This window comes from Bison bison, unplaced genomic scaffold (assembly GCF_000754665.1).
Source record: "Bison bison bison isolate TAMUID 2011002044 unplaced genomic scaffold, Bison_UMD1.0 scf7180017860816, whole genome shotgun sequence".
Lineage (NCBI taxonomy): Eukaryota > Metazoa > Chordata > Mammalia > Artiodactyla > Bovidae > Bison > Bison bison.
The window spans coordinates 10,587-25,560 of record NW_011491388.1 but is presented as its reverse complement, the minus strand read 5'-3'; the positions used below and the strand labels follow the sequence as shown (position 1 = coordinate 25,560).

Sequence of the window (14,974 nt, the reverse complement as noted above, 5' to 3'; positions counted from 1 at the left end):
TATCCATCACTGGAAAAAAGATAAAACCCTGATGTCGTTTATATCATTATGAAAAATTCAGTTAATAGTGGGCATATTAAGATAGTCTTTTTCTCTCTAGAGAAAGTAAAATGTATTGTCTTAAGGGGGGATGGGCACCAGTGCTTAAACTCAGGAACCATGATAAGTGGACCTCAAATATGAGCAAGAGGGCCAATAAACTTAGACAACTAGACGAGCCTAAGGGACACAAGAACATTTTAGAAAAGCTAAGATACTTCATCTGAAATAAGGAATTTTATTACATACATGTGCTGAAGGGTGGCAGAGAAGTTGCCATGATCTCTTCACTCTCTGCACTCTGGTTTGCCCAGGGTTCCACAGCTTGCATACATGCCAGTGGGGGCCAGAGAGACACAGGTGAGGTGTGGACCAGGGAGAGTGCAAATGAACAGACACACCAGGGACATAAAACTTGGTCCCAGGAATGTATTTAGCCTAATCACTCTTTCAAGATTAGTTATTTGGGTCTGCCTTCAGAGATGATCTCAATTAGCCTAGACAGAGGTGGTGAGCAGGTAGAAGCTACCAGAGCTTTATTATTCAGTCTTCCGGTTGTTGGGGGTTATTTTCTTTGCATTGTGAGTACTCACTGGCTCAGTCTACATCAGAGTTGGTGTCCTGCACATCATACACAGAGGCATTGCTACTGGAAGACTGGTGGGAGTCATGGAGACTGGAATGGTCAGATACTTTTCATCTAGTGAGTCCTCCAGGATTTCATTCACTTCTTCCTCCTGGAGCCCCATGCTGAGCCTAAGTAAGGTATGGAGAAGGCAGCAGACAAGACAAGAGATGAAAATAAGGCAACCAGCATCAACCTGGCAGCTGGTGCTCATCTGAAGCTCATGGAAGAGGCACCAGTAACCAAAGCGACCATCCTTTCAGAGAGAAAGCATGAGATCCATTTCTGACTGGTGTTTCAGTGTGCCTAGAGTTGGGGTATGAGAGACAGCAGCTAGGTGTTCCACATACTGACTTCGTAACGTGGATGAGGAAGTAGACTCAATGACTTCTCTAAAACATGCTCTGACACACAGGACACTCAGAGACCTAAATATTGGCTTTAAAATGCTGTGGAAAAATTTGTGTGTGTGTTAGTTGCTCAGTCATGTCCTACCCACTGTGACCCTTTGACCAGGCTTCTCTGTCCATGGGATTCTCCAGGTCAGAATACTGGAGTGGGTCACCATTTACTTCTCCAGGGGATCTTTCGAACCCAGGGATTGAACCCAGCTGTCTCATATTACAGGCAGATTCTTTATCATCTGAACCACCAGGGAAGCCCCAAATAAAAAGACCATGATACACTGGCCAGGAATCAAACCCAGGTCTCCCACATGGGAGGTGAGAATTCTACCATTAAACCACCAGTGCCCCTATAAATATTGCCTTTAAAATGCTATAGACAAATTTAATGTAATAGTATATGATGGGTTCCACTGAACAGTGTCTCCTCAGGAAATGTAACTTCCTAGGGCTCTTGTAGCTTTTAGATCTCTCTCTCTCTGAATATTTGATATGATTTATTTATTTTTCAAGGTATTTCTGGCTATAATCACCTGTCAACATATCTAAGGACAACCGTGCAGAAACCAGATAGGCATCTCACTCTTACAGATTTTTAGAAACTAGAGGCCATGGATCTCTGGTTGGTTTACTTTTAGGTCAGAATGACCCTAGTTCAGGGGTCCCCAACCAGAGGGCCACAGATCAGTACTGGTCCATGGCCTCTTAGGAACTGGACCGACAGCTGGAGGTGAGTGTCTGGCAAGCAAGCAAAATGAAAGATTCCTGTGCACTGCAACTAAGACCCTACACAGCCAAATAAATAAACATTTTTTGGAAAACGTCATTTCTCCTTAAACTTTTCATAGATGTAATGCAATGCCACTCCACATCCCAACAGGCTTTATTATAGATAATGACAAGCTCATTGTAAAATCTGTATGGAAAAGCAAAGAACCTTGTTTTAGGCAAAGAGTTCATAGACAGAACTACAAAATGATGATCCATAAGTTGGACTTCATCAAAAATAAGAAATTCTTTGCTCTGAAAGAGAATTAAGACAATGAAAAAATAAGCCACAGGTTGGGAGAAAATACTGACAAATCCAATATCTGTTACAGGACTTGTATCCAGAAATACAAAGAACTCACAAGACTCAATAATAAGATAAGCAACTCAACTTTAAAATGGACAAAATATTGGACACTCACTTTCCCAAAGATGTATGGATGGTCAATAGACATAAGAAAAGGTTTTCAAAATCGTTAGTCACTAGGCAAATATATTAAAACCACAATAATAGGCAACCACACACCTATTAAAAGACAAAAAGCCAAAGAGCAACAACCTGAAAATGTCAAGACCTGGTGTTGGGGAATAGTTGGAACTCTGACCGTCGCTCCAGTGAATATGAAATGGTTTCGCCACATTGGAAAATAGCTTGGCAGTTTCTTTTAAGTTAAACATATACTCACCATATGACCCAGCAATCCCACTCCAAGATGTTTATCCAAGCAAAGTGAAGTGAAAATGTATTTTCACACAAAAATCTGTATGTGAATCTTAATAGCTATTCCTCATAATTGCCTCCAACTGAAAACAATCTAAATGCCCATCAGTGGATGACTGGATAAACAAAAAGTGGTGCATCTCTATCACGGAATAGCACTCAGCAACAAAAAGGAACAAACTACTGATACATTCTGGAGATAAAAACAAAAACCCTAAATGGGCAGAAAACAGACCTAGTGGTTGCCAAGTACTTGGTTTGGAGGAAATGGTTAACTACAAAGAGGCACACGGGAACTTTCAGGAGTGATGGAGCTGTTCTCTATCTTTTTTGTGGTGGTACACGTACCACATTTTTCAAAGCTTACAGAACTAATACTACAATGGTCATTTTATTAGGTATCAATTATTTTTAAAATCAAAAAGTGATTGGATGGCTGCTGCCTCCTGCTCCAGAGCCCATGATAACAGAGGCTGTTGTAACAATGTGGCCTCCATCCCTGTGTATTCTGCACTGTACTCACCAGTCCTGACATTGTCATGGTCCCCAGAATATGAGGTGAGAAGCAGGTGTACTGTAAGCACCTAACAGACCTCTTGCTTTAAAATTATAACTCAAATGTTTGATTGTAAGCTACTGATTGCAAAGGCATTCAGGTCAAAGACAGCTATCTCAAAGAATCACATGAACAGCTACATAACAGATGGTGAGGCAAGCTGCCCCAACTCTGAAGTCTCTCTTGTTTTAGAGATCCCTGGCTGATTTAAACAACTGATGTTTGACCCCTTCTTTTTCTTTCCTACACTTTAATTCCCTCTTTTCTGTTTTAAATTCACCAATAAAGAGTGAAGCTATGAAACCCTAGGCACCCCACCGTCGACCCAAGCTAGGCAGAACCACTAGCCTGCGCTCTCTCCCTCTTGACCCTGACCTCACTGGGTGGCCCTGGGTGAGCTAAGGATCCTCCCGAAAGGGCAAGTGATATACCTTGTGCTTTTCAAAGTTCCCTGATGGTTGTTGCTGAGGTTTATCTTACAATCATAATAAGAACCAAAAGGGTTGGTCCAGCCACAAATTTGGCTAAAAGGGAAATGTCTATGGAGGCTTGCCTCAGACCCAGGGGAGGACCCCCCAGGTATTTCTAGTTGATAGTATTACTGGCCTTTGGCTGAGACCAGTACAAAACAGCAGGAAACCCAGCTACAATGTCACTCTAGGAATCATGGAGGCGAAGAGTCTCATGTGAGGCTAGAACCTCAGGAGGCACTAAGGGTCCTCAGAGCCTGTAAGACACCTTACTGGTGGTCACTTTGCTGGCAAGTCTCTCTACCAGCTGGTTTCCTTGGGCCAGGAGCTCACAGAATCTCTGTCTCTGGAAGTAGGTCATGTCAGTGCTCCTGACGAGACTCTCAGAAGTCTTGATTGTGTTCTTTGCAAGCTGTGTGAATAGATAACAGACACCTTTCCCTTCCTGTATCTTCTGTTGTAAGCGGGTCAGTTCTCAGGCCTAAGCCTCAATCGGGGGATTGTATCTTCTAAAGTGACAAAGAAAAGTAAAATGTAGAAGTAAATGTCCTGAATGATAGTTATGGGAATTTCAGCAGAAGTATGTCAATTCTCCAAGCCAGAATACTGGAGTAGGCTTTCCCTTCTCCAGGGGATCTTCCCAACCCAGGGATCAAACCCTGGTCTCCCGCATTGCAGGTGGATTCTTTACCAGCTGAGACAGAAGGGAAGCCCATGTCACAGATTCAGTCAGTTCAGTTCAGTCACTCAGTCGTGTCCGACTCTTTGCAACCCCATGGACTGCAGCACACCAGGCTTCCCTGTCCATCACCAACTCTGGAGTTTACTCAAACACATGTCCATTGAGTCGGTGATGCCATCCAACCATCTCATCCTCTGTCATCCCCTTCTCCTCCTGCCTTCAATCTTTCCCAGGGTCAGGGTCTTTTCAAATGAGTCAGATCTTCTCATCAGGTGGCCAAAGTATTGGAGTTTCAGCTTCAGCATCAATCCTTCCAATGTATATTCAGGACTGATTTCTCAAAAGGAATTCCCCAAGACGAATACTTGCACAGGTTGCGTGACTTGCCTGTAACAGAGGGAAAGAGGAAATAGCAGTGGATTTCTTTCTTTCTTTCTTATTAGCTTTGCTTTTAAAAAACAAAAACAAAAACCCTTTAGTTCCTCACTTCAGCCCACATTCATTTCAATACCATATGCATCATCAAGTATTATACAGACATTGCAGGGGCATGGGGGGAAGCCAGGTACAGAGTGTTGGACAGGTACATCTGGTATTAACTGAAAGGATGAAAAGGAAAATCAGTGAGAGGGTCAAGGTGAAGAGCATTCATTTGAATGACATGAAGATAATCCATAATTAGTAAGGAGGCCTTTAAGAGTAATTAAAATTCTGAGTATCAGCTGTATTGCTCTATGTGGGATTTCACAATTTCCTAATTATTTTTTAAAATATTTATTTATTTATTTGGCTGCACCAGGTCTTGGTTGCAGCATGCAGGATCTAATTCCTTGACCAGGGATCAAACCTGGGCCCCCTGCATTGGGAGAACTGAGTCTTGACAACTGGACCACCAGGGAAGTTCCCCAAGTTTTCTAATTATTATTCAAATATTTCTCATAGATTCTTAACTAGAATGTGAACTCTGTGAGGCTAGAGACAGTGCTGTAGGACCCAACATACAGTAGACAATAAAGCATACACACCAGAGTAGGCAATTAGTTAATTCTTAGAACCATGTAATCTTAATGCTAGACTAGACACTGATGGTCATCTACTCCATGTGATGTCTGAATCTCCTCACTACTAAGTGATCTTCTACAGGCTGTCTTTCAAACTCTGTTCCTTAGAGATCCTATAAAGTGTCAGAGGAGGTGAAGGCAGATATTAGGGAGAAATAGTGTCTCCAGACCTAGGCCTCCTTCAATCAAGTATCTCCACTTTAGTGGGTCTGACACATTTGGGCTTCTCAGATTTCATGTTAACCAAGGTTAAAAGGCATCATGAATGCTACAATCTACCTTATTTTGAAATTGTCTAAGGTAGGGTCATGTTGGACCTTTGTACTCGTCACACTCTGGGTAAACAGAAACGCTGTCTCAGGGGAAGCTGGCCCTGCTGCTGTGGTCCAGCCTTCAGGGGATGAGGAGGGGCCACCCCAGGACAGATGTCACCTGGGTACCAGGCCCTACACAGGGATTCCCACGTCTGATTCATTAGCCTCCCAGCTACAAGCATTTGATTCCTCCCAAGTTAGAGCTCAGGAGAGAGAACATCAAAGAAGGTAAAATAATTTTCTCAAGATGATTCACCTGGAATGAAGCAAAGTCAGAGTTCACATACGCTGAGTTGTGGCCCCACATCTTGAGCTGCTTTACCAAGCCTTGCAGCCTCTTGAGGAAAATATGAGCCTGGGCACACAATAGGAATTCCCTGTGTGTTTGGGAAGGCTCTAAGGACTGTAGGGCTGACAGTCCTCCCATGTTAAGAGTTGCAGTAATCCTCCTAATATTTCAAATATTTTAAAGTTTATCTGGATTCAGTTGTGTAAAAAGGTACATGAAGAGAAAAATATCTGAAAGATATGTGCTCAAATGCTAAGGATGTTGTGTTAAGTTGGAGGGAGAACTAATACACAGTGTTTGCCAAGGCCCCGTTGTAGTACCTTCTGGAGAATTACCCTGCAATCATCACCACTCCCTGAGGAGGTAGATACTAATTTTGTTACCATTACAATGAGGAAATGGAGAAGATAAACAGCTTGGGCTTGAACCCAGGAAGTCTGGCCCCAGGGCACATGCTATTTTTAAAGTCCTCCAGTAACTGTAATTGCTTTCTCTGATAACCTAGTCAAGTAGGTCCAGAGAAGACTGGTCAGAGTGACTTCTTTGACAACTTTCTACCAAACAGCTTATCCAAGGAGAAAAATCTTGCTGACCCCAGACATTTTTTCTTTCTCCCCTTTCCTCTTTTATTTACATTTGGACTTGATGAAAATAATCTAGTGCCTATCCTCCTTCCTATAAAATGGGGAATTGGCATTTGAATTTGTCTGTTATTCCTTTTTTTCCCCACTACCTCCATAAAAATTAGCACATCACCAGAGTCAATAGAATCCTGCCCCCGACGGGCTCCTCCTTCAGACCTGGACCCTTGGATCTAGTGGCTCATGTTTGCTCTGTTCTACTGTTGAACCCCATGAGCAAAATTGAGCTCTTTGGCTTTTACATACTAAGTGTGTTTATTGGACAAGTCTTTTTTCTTCCTCTCATTTGTGCATCGTTACTTTCTCCCATCACTGTGGGATTCTGCTTGTAATTTTAAGAAGTGAACTTCTGGGGATAATCCATGTTGAGTTGTGGTTGACAGGGATCTATTCCCTGTGAGGTAGAAGTTGACAGCTAATCTGGGCTGTGAGGCTTTTTCAATTGCTGCTTGTCCTGAGGATTCTGATATTTCATTAATATGAAATAGTAATACCATAACATGGAGAATGTGTCCACCTCTTGTCTTCCACAATTTGGTAAAAACCATATGAGCCCAATCAATAGTGGTCAATAACTGCAAAATGGGAATACCTAAAATAAAGATGATCTTAATATACAATGTTCCCCCCACTTAAAAAGAATTGTTACAGGAAGAATGCTGTTGAATGTTTTAGCATGCAACAGGCAGCTCTCTTTCATTGGTATACTCAAGTTCCTAAATAACTGAAAAAATCAAATAAATGATCTTTAAGGATTGTTTAAGTCAGACTATAGAAAGCAAAAGAAAAGCCATTTATATCATTACAGAAAAGCTGAAGTCAGCAATATGAGCACTCTGATAACTCTACTAATCAAGACTGAATACTTCCAGAACTTTGAGCAAGTTCAGTCCTTAATAAAAATGGATGAAAAGCAATGACTTCATGCACAGATTCATACACTGGGGACTCATAAGTGTATCACAGAATTACTCCGGTTTTCAACAATGAGTGTCCTTCAACAGTAAGCAATAGTGTTGTTTAATTGTTTCATTTTGCTTCACTCTCTGGCAAGTGCTTTTACTAGATATCATTGCCTCTGCTTCATCTGAAATAGTGCCCACTAGTTTGATGAAATTTTGCCCTTTTAAAGATTTTCTCAGAAACAAATCTATATGCTTTCTCTTCCTCTGGAGAGAAGAGACAAATTAGGTATCTAAAAATTTAGAGGAGCTACTGCCCCAGTTAGTTTAGGGAAAGTAATAATCATTTACATAATTTTAAATATAAATTTAAAATAAGAAAATTAAGAATTTCTAGAGAAAGAGGTTTATACTTATATTTAAATGCTATATTTCCTGAAGTAAAAATACATTGCTGAATTCCTAACCTGAGAAAATAAAAGATTTCGCTATAGATTCAATTGATGTTCTTGATTAGTTAGCACACACACACACACACACACAATGAAACATCACAGGTGCATCTTAATACATTTTAAAAATTAAACAATTTAAATATTATATATATTTGAGGTGACTCGGAAAAGTTAGAATACTTTAGTAATTTTGATCTAAAAGTGACTATATATTTTCTTTCAGATTTTCTTATAATGTGGAAAATAATAACAGCATAATACTCCACTCTATACAAGTCTTGGGTTTATATTGACTTGAAAATCCTAACTAGCCTTTTCATGAAGATGGCGCCGAAGGCGAAGAAGGAAGCCCCTCCTCCTCCTAAAGCTGAAGCCAAAGCAAAGGCTTTGAAGGCCAAGAAAGCAGTGTTGAAAGGTGTCCACAGCCACAAAAAATAGAAGATCCGGATGTCGCCCACCTTCCGGAGGCCCAAAACACTGCGGCTCAGGAGGCAGCCCAAATATCCTCTGAAGAGCGCCCCTAGGAGAAACAAACTTGTCCACTATGCCATCATCAAATTCCCCCTCACCACCGAGTCAGCCATGAAGAAAATAGAAGACAACAACACACTGGTATTCATTGTGGATGTCAAGGCCAACAAGCACCAAATTAAACAGGCTGTGAAGAAGCTCTATGACATTGACGTGGCTAAGGTCAATACTCTGATCAGGCCTGATGGAGAGAAGAAGGCATATGTTCGACTGGCTCCTGACTATGATGCTTTGGATGTTGCCAACAAAATTGGCATCATCTAAACTGAGTCCAGCTGGCTAATTCCAAATATAAAAGTTTTCACTATTAAAAAAAAAAGAAAATCCTAACTAAATTGCACTTCCTAAATTTCCTATACTGGTTGTACTGGTCAAACTGGCATATGTTACATCCAATAAATATTAAATTATATAAAGTTTTAATTTTATGTGTTCAAATATATTAAATATACTAGATAGGTAATATCTTTAAATGGGAATTAACACTTATAATTCTAGAAACCAGAGTACTCAACTATTCCACTTACAATTTTTGGTAAATATTTTTAGGTGTCATCTAATCTATGATTCCACATATACTAAAAAGTGATTCCAACATTCTCATGTCCCAACTGTGCAGCTTAATTTACAATGTCAGGGTCTAGAGTTCACTTGAAGTGTTTGATTAATATTAAATTAAGTAATGCATAATCTTTCATTGCCAGCAAAGCCCTCTCTCCCCCACTTTCTCTTTCCTCTTTGCCCTAATTTCCTGATAGATTTTGGTTGACAACAGAAATACCACTTTGGCTGGAGAATGCTGTTGTTTTCTGAGTTCACATACCTTTCTATATTTTATAGTTATGTGCCTGGCCTATGGGTATTCTTATGTATTCCTCTGACAAAAGTTCAGCATAGTGGTTTGTGGTTTTCAGGGCTCTGATATATCAGAATCATAACCTTAATTTGGAGCACTGCACAGCTTCTCAAACCTTTTTAAAGCACCACGTTATTTGTTATACATTCATTTTTTGCATGAAATGCTTTTTATCACAGTGATCACTGAAATCTAGCTTCACAAAGAAATTATATCATTGAAGAGAATGTAGCATAATCTAAGGTCAGTGAAGTTTACTGAATTTAAATTACATCTCAAGAAATCTGACTTAAAAAAAAAAAAAGTAGAAAAGGACTGACCACCCCAAATATTGGCAAGATGGAGAACACTGGATACTCTTCCATTTCTGAAGAATATAAATAAGCTTAACAATGTTGGAAAAAATTTTGCAACACCAGTTAGAGGTCATGCATACACAGTTACACGCTTGGCCCAGAAATTCAACTTCTTCCTTGGTGGCTCAGACAGTAAAGCGTCTGTCTACAATGCAGGAGACCTGGGTTCCATCCCTGGGTCGGGAAGATCCGCTGGAGAAGGAAATGGCAATCCACTCCAGTACTATTGCTTGGAAAATCCCATGGACAGAGGAGCCTGGTAGGCCACAGTCCATGGGGTTGCAAAGAGTCGGACACGACTGAGCGACTTCACTTCACTTCACCTGACCTATAGTATACATTTGACCTCTCCTGTCTAATATGAGAGGTACAAACCACTTGGAGCTGTTTAAACACTTGATACATTGCCAGGGTCACAGGTTGTAATGATAATATTTTTATGTGGTAAGTCTCATAAAATGTTAAAACAGATTCATTCTCTTTCATTTTATTTTAAGAAGAAAAAACGTATCTACTAGAAACTTGAAAATTCCATGTGACTGGTATAAAATCTAATAAAGGGAAACCTTATCAAAATGGAATTGGGAGGCTAGAAGGGGAATATATATATGCGTGCATGCTAAGTCCCTTCAGTCTTGTCCAACTCTTTGTGACCGTGGACTGTAGCCCGCCAGCCTCCTCTGATTTTCCAGGCAAGAATACTGGAGTGGGTTGCCATGCCTTCCTCCAGGGTATCTTCCCCACCCAGGGGTCAAACCTGCTTCTCTTATGTCTACTACATTGACAAGCGGGTTCTTTACCACTAGCACCACCTGGGAAGCATATATATATATATCTTTTTCAGATTATTTTCCGTTATGTGTGTGTGTGTTACCCGCTCAGTCGTGTCTGACTCTTTACGACTTCATGGACTATAGCCGGCCAGGCTCCTCTGTCCATGAGGTTCTCCAGGCAAGATACTGGAAGGGGTTGCCATTTCCTTCTCCAGGGCATCTTCCTGACCCAAGGATCAAACCCAGGTCTCCCACATTGCAGGCAGATTCTTTACCATCTGAGCCACTAGGGAAGCCCATTTTCCCTTATAGGGTATTACAAAATATTGAGAATAGTTCCCCTATGCTATACTGTAGGTCCTTATTTGTTTCCATATATGTTAATCCCAACCTCCTATTTATCCTGCCCCCACACTTTTCAGCTTTGGTAAGCATAAGTTTGTTTTCTATGTCTGTGAGTCTATTTCTGTTTTGTAAATAAGCTTATTTGGATCTTTTCTTATAGACTCCACGTATAAGTGATATCATATAACATTTGTCTTTCTCTTTCTGGCTTACTTCATTTAGCATGATAATCTCTAGGTCCATCCATGTTGTGGCCAGTAGCATTATTCCATTTTTATATGCCTAATATTACATTGTATGTGTATACCACATCTTCTTTATCCATTGATCTGTTTATGGACATTTAGGCTGCTTCCATGTCTTGGCAATTATAAACAGTGTTGCAATGAACATTGGGGTGCATATATATTCTTTTAATTATAGTGTTCTCTGGATATAAGTCCAGGAGTGGGATTGCAGGATCATACGGTAACTCTATTTTTAGTTTTTTAAGGAATCCCCATACTGTTCCCCATATTGATTACACCAATTTGCATTCCCACCATAAGTGGAGGAGGATTCCATTATTCCTCAGCCTCTCCAACATTTATTATTTGTAGATTTTTTATGATGGCAATTCAGACCAGCCTGAAGTAATAGCTCATTGTAGTTTTAATTTTCATTACTCTAATAATTAGTGATGTCGAGTATTTTTTCATGTGCCTGTTGTCCATTTGTGTTTCTTATTTGGAGAAATGTCTGTTTAGATTTTCTCACCATTTCTTGATTGGGTTGTCTGGTTTTGTTTTTATTGAGTTCTATGGGCTGTTTGTGTATTTTAGAAATTAATCCCTTGGTTGTATCATTTGCAAATATTTGTTCCCATTCTTTTTGCTTTGTTTACATTTTACTTTGGAAACTTAGGAGGTAAAAGACCTGTACTCCCAAAACTGTAAGACACTGATGAAAGAAACTGAAGATGATACAAAGAGATGGAAAGATATATTGTGTTACAGTGACTGTATGACCCGGGGCAATGTATAGATTCAATGTAACTCCTATCAAATTATCAATGGCATTTCCCACAGAACTAGAAAAAAAAGTTTTTAATTGTATGGAGACACAAAAGACCCAGAATAGCCAAAGCAATCTTGACAAAGACAAACAAGCTGGAGGAATCAGCTTCCCTGACTTCAGAACATGCTCCAAAGAAACAGCAAACAAAACAAAAGCAGTATAGTAGTAGCACAAAACAGAATAGAGATCAATGGAGCAGAAGAGGAAGCCCAGAAATAAACGCACACATCTACAGTCAATTCATCATGACAAAGAAGGCAAGAATGCGCAATGGAGAAGACAGTCTCTTCAGTAAGTGGTGCTGGGGAAATGACCAGCTATATGTAAAAGAATGAAATTAGATGGACTTCCCAGGTGGTCCAATGTTAAGAGGTGGTCCAGTGGTTAAGAATCCACCTGCCAATGCAGGATACACGGCATTCCTGGTCCAGGAAGATCCCACATGTCATGGAGCAACTAAGCCAGCATTCTGCAACTACTGACACCTGTACACCTAGAGCCTGTTTTCCATAAGAGAAGCCCTCGATGAGAGGCCCGCACGGTGCAACCAAGAGCAGCCTCTGCTCGATGCAACTACAGAAAGCCCACACCTAGCAATAAAGACCCAGTGGAGTCTAAAAAAAAAAAAAAAAAAAAAAAATGAAATTAGAGCTTTCTCTTAACACCATAAACAAAAAGAGACACAAAATGGATTAAAGACCTAAATGTAAGGCTAAATACTATAAAATTCCTAGGGGAAAACATAGGCAGAACACTCTTTGACATAAATCTCAGTAATAGCGTTTTGGATCGGTCTCATAGAGTACTGGAAATGGAAACAAAAATAAACAAATGGGACCTAATTAAACTTATAAATTTTGCACAGCACAAGAAAACATAAACAAAACTCCGTTTCAAAAAGTTTAAAGCCACTTGGCTATTGCCAGAGTAATGCTGATTCTTATGCTTTCGCCTAGGCGAGGAGACAAAGTCAATTCAAAATACTGTGATAATTTGGCTACTGTCAGATTTACGCCTCTCCTTCACTATCAGATATCTGATTACTTATGTGCTCACAACCATTATCTTATGCTGACGTCCAACTGTTAATACTGTGTCAAAGAGAAAGCAAAGCGTTCATGATCAAATCTGCTCTTTTAGGAACAATTACGAGCCAAGGAAGGAGGGGTTAAACTGAGAAATCCTGATGTGGAAGGTAGTTCAATTAGGCTTAACTAACTTGGACTGAAAGGAGATCAAACCAGTCAATCAGTTAAAGGAAATCAACCCTGAATATTCAAAAGGACTGATGCTGAAGCTGAAGCTCCAGTACTTAGGCCACCTGATGCAAAGAGCTGATTCATTGGAAAGACTCTGATGCTGGGAAAGATTGAAGACAGGAGGAGAAGGGGACAACAGAGGATAAGATGGTTGGATGGCATCACTGACTCAATGAGTTTGAGTAAGTTCCCAGAGATGGTGAAGGACAGGGAAGACTGGTGTGCTGCAATCTATGGGGTCACAGAGTCAGACACGACTGAGCAACTGAACAACAACTCAGAGATGCCAAAGGGAGGATACTGGCAGCTATTACACCTAGAAAAGCTGCCATATTCATTTCAGAATTAAAACTTTCAAGAATTGATAGATCGGACTTCCCCAGCAGTCCAGTGGCCAAGACTCTGAGCTCCCAATACAAAGGACCTGGGGTTCGATTCCTGGTCAGGGAACTAGATCCCACATGCCACAACTAAGACCCAGTTCAGTCAAATAAATAAATAAGAAATAAATAAAATATTTTTTAAAAAAGAATTGATGGAGTGTCCACATATTGCCAACCCTATTTATCGGATTAGCTGTTCAGCTTTGCCAGATCAACCCATCCAGACTAGCTGTTTGGTGACTTCCAGCTCAACTATTCCAAAGAAAAGAAAAACCAGAACTCCCCATTTCCAAACATTTTGTGTGTGTGTGTTTTTCTTTCTTTTCTCTTTTCTGGCTCTTTTATAAATCCTGTTTTTGGCTCTGCTTAATGACAATATTCTAATAACTCTAATTTTTCTGAATAAATATGTGAGATAACTCATTCAAAATCTCTTTACTACTAATATAAAAGTATAATTTTTATATTAATGTCTATACACACTACATAGGTATCTTTGACATTTGTTCTAGAGTGGAAATTTTCCTTTCATGGAAAACTTAGCCTTTGAACTGTTGGAACACTAGTACCTCTTAGTCTTTAAATAAAGCCAGTTTCTGGTTAGTGTATGGGTAACAAGTACATCATAATTCTCTCTGTGTCTATATCACTTTGCTTTTCCAATGTGCTCCTCATGTCTCAGCCTCTGTTCCTAGTAGATCTGGGAGGCCTGTTGTGCTTTTACTTTGCTCCATAACGCTCTATGCTCTCAGGAGGGACTTGTGGAATGATGAAGTAAAGGCCTCCAGAGTGGAAGTCCCTTGGGTGCTGAGCTTCCCTGGGCTTGGTTGTTTGGCTCCCATTGAAGGTCAAGACCTTTTCAGGACCACTCAAGCCCTACTGTAAACCTTTTTTTGTATTGTCCTCTAAGGAAGTTGTTTCTCTGATTCTGCAGCCTTTTCGATTTTGCAGTCTTGTCTGCGTAATAAAGAAATAGCTTTGAAAAATTCAGTAAATCCCAGTTCTTGGCAATCGAAAGCACTGTCCAGGGGATGGGACAAAGTTCTACCCCTGTCCAGCTATTGCTGACATGACTGCCTTACCCTTGTTCCAGGTGCCTTCCAGAACAAGGAAACCCCTGCAGTATACAGCACTGGGCCTACACAGTGCTGCAGCAACATTAGTCAAAGGTGGGAGGAATGGAGGGAAGCAGTACCACAGAGGCAGGGCTTGTTACCATCAAGGCAGCTCAGACCCCATCTGCGAGACAGCAAGACAGGTGAGGCTCTTGGTCCCTTGGTGAAGGTGTGGGGATCTATGAGGAAGCAAAGGCTGCTGCAGAGCTGCCCCTAGAGATGCTGGGGATGAACTGACATCTGGCTGTATCTAACCAGATGGAGAAAGGCATTGAAAATTGTTGGTAGACGTGAGATCTTACGAAAACCCATTTATTGCTACAGGGAAATACAGCAGATGGCTTTACAGCACACTGGTTATTCTCTACCCTGT

The 14,974-nt window shown here is 40.5% G+C and overlaps 1 pseudogene across 1 annotated transcript; it reads left to right on the top strand.

Moving 5' to 3' along the window:
- The first annotated feature begins 8,245 nt into the window (after nucleotides 1–8,245).
- Nucleotides 8,246–8,766, top strand: LOC104982890 (annotated as a pseudogene). The gene has a single exon (XR_824567.1). The product of XR_824567.1 is annotated as a 60S ribosomal protein L23a pseudogene (transcript).
- The last annotated feature ends 6,208 nt before the right edge of the window (nucleotides 8,767–14,974 follow it).